This window comes from Etheostoma spectabile, chromosome 7, assembly GCF_008692095.1.
Source record: "Etheostoma spectabile isolate EspeVRDwgs_2016 chromosome 7, UIUC_Espe_1.0, whole genome shotgun sequence".
NCBI lineage: Eukaryota > Metazoa > Chordata > Actinopteri > Perciformes > Percidae > Etheostoma > Etheostoma spectabile.
Window position 1 is genome coordinate 10,518,388 of NC_045739.1, and position 2,982 is coordinate 10,521,369.

Genomic DNA, 2,982 nt, shown 5'->3' on the forward strand with positions numbered 1-2,982 from the left:
TACACCCTAAGTGTAAGCTTTGGTGCTCAATTTGATATTAACCTTTATTAGCTGCATGAGACAATTAAAGGTTTCTGCTATTGGTAACTCAAATTTCAGTCAAAAAAAACTTATGGTATATATATTTTGCGGTCTTTCTGTAAATTTTAAGAGGAATGATTTTGTGACAAAGGACCAGGATATGAGCACTAGAAGGCTGTTTAGTGGCTTCCTGACCTTTTCATCATTTTCTTCACAAGCAGCTACAACTATTTCCCCTCATTAGGCACCACAGCTATTGGAGTGTGCAGCTTCTGTGTGTGGGGTAAGGTTCAGGAGGGTGTCATAGTCCACTGCTGAATAGGTTGCCCACTAATTACTGTGTGTGTGTGTGTGTGTGTGTGTGTGTGTCTGTGTCTGTGTCTGTGTGTGTGTTCGATGGAAGTCAAGGCTATTGATTATTTTAATCCTCCTATTTGTGAGTCTGTGATCCTCGTGGCTCTGCATTCGACAGGGGAATCACTAATGGGCCTCAGCGCAGCCTGTGTCAGACCTCTCCCCGTCCAATTAACTTTCAACTGGAATCTGCCAGGAGAGAAAGCCGGGGGCTGGGCCCAGGCATGGCGCAGCTACATCCCTCTTTCTTTGCCTCAGGAGCAACAGATTCACCAAATCCTTTAAGTCTAGAATGCCATCATCTCTTTTCTGTAATTAGACACTCCTTTTTGCGAGTAATATTAGAGGTATTCAAGATTCCTTAACTTAAAGTTAGTGATGACATCCTTCTCTAGTCTAGGAACTGTTGAAGTGGCGATGTTGAAAGTTATGATCACTTGAATAATAAACAACACAAAAGTGTAGAACATTCAGCAATTGACTAGTTTTATATCATACATGTTAGGTATGATTGTTGCACATTTATGTGTCATGTAAAATGACACCTACAGCCCATACATGCAGTGTTTTGAAGTCCTCTCAGGCCATGTGAATCAAAGTAGGCTACAGTTTATAGATCATTCATAAACCTAAATAAATTAAATGTAACACATTTTTCCTTTAATCAAAGCTGTCTATTCAAGGTAATGGTGAGCTAATTAAATCGCAAAAACAATCTTGTATTCTAATTACCTTTATACTTACCTAGAATATTGGATAATACCAATTGTTGCCACATAGGCAAAGACAGAATAATAGGCTTGTTTCACTGTCAATTAAAAAAAGAAACTGAATCCAACTATGAATAACATTTTATGAAAATACAAAAGTGCAAAAGTCCACAGATTCCAGCTTCTCCAATGTAAGCATTTACATGGTTTCCTCGTCTTATATGGTGTTAATCTGGATGTCTTCGGGTTTTGGGCTGTTGGTCCAACAAAACAAGACATTTGAACATATCACTTTGCACTTGAACATTTTTGTTCTTGTATTTTATTTCCCATAGCACTGTAAATAAACTGTATCTATTCAGAAATATAAATTTACTAAAAAATGCTGGATAAGTGGGCGTGTGTACAAGAGAGAGCACAGCATTTCTCTAAAATCCCTTCTGGATTACCAATAAATTCAGACAAATTTACCAACATTATTCAAGGAAGATTTCCCTGCATGCATTTCTTGTTATTGGTGAGCTCTCCAACAAATGCTCTTGGTGAAAAATTCTGATTAACAATGTTAAGCCTCATCAAACAATGAACCAATTTGGTTTGTTTACACAATTGATCGCTGTAATGTAAGATTTAAAATGCATTCATCGGCTGCATTTTGTAGATCCTTAGTGTATTGTATCCTAGTGTAGTGTAAGTAGTGATCAATATAGTGATTTTAATGTTTGTTTTTTAGACAGTGTCTTAAGACATATTGGAAATCCATGATGTAGTAGACACTGGCTGTGGTCAACTTCGATATCAATTCTCCACAGTCAGTCCAAATAAAACTGAACAAGAGGCTGCGTCTGTTTATGACTGTTAAACGTACATGCCTTTATTCTGACCTTTACCACGCCAAAACAAAATGCAAGTACACAGACAAGATAGGTATAGATATTTTAATAGTAATTGTCTACTCAGCCTATTCAACATACCAGACAGCCCATCCCAGGATTACTGTTTATATATTATATGAAGATACTTTGACAAGGTCTCTCAAAAATAAAATACTAAGTAGGTATGGCAGTGTAATTACAGTAACGTGCCTGTAATGTATTGTACAACATTTAATGTAATCAAAACACTGCAGCTCTTACTTTTCACTGCTTCATTATATTACAGTATCTATATATCCACTCATACATACTGACCCACCCACACACAGACACACAATATTGTCAATAATGCACTTGGCAATTAAAACTTAAAACACACTTGTGCCATCCATGAAATGTGTTGTAATATGTTTTGTGTCACCTGTGTCATAGTGGAAACGGGAAAGCAAGGTGCTTATTCTGTGTTTTCTGTTTTCTCTGTTTGTTCAGATGGCCTTTTTGAGAGTGAATCACAACAGGGATTTATTTTCAACTGGTTTAATTCACTTTAGTGGTAATTTTGACAATGATGAGTTGCAAAATATAGACAGGCCATTTGATCAAAAGTCACTGGAATGGAGAGCAGAAATATATTAGGTGAAGACTGGAATACAGTAGGTGTGTGTTTGCCTCAGCTTAGTCATCTTGATTAATGGCACCCTCAACGCCATTATTGCATTAAAATACAATTAGACTGATGGTGTTTGTTATATTCAAGTTCTCACAATGTCAGTTAATATGCAACACATTAAAGTATTTTAGATATTTTAGAGCCACAACGTGCAATTGTTATATGCACCTATACTGTAAATATTTTGATAATCACATTTGCACAAAGGGTGCCAATAATTGCAGTTGCTCGTGATGATTGGCTCAAAATCAGACGACTCAACATAATTTCCCTTATCTCGTATTTTTGTTTAATCTAGCTTCTTTAGTCCGTTGTTATCTCAGGATGTGTGTGTGTGTGTGTGTGTGTGTGT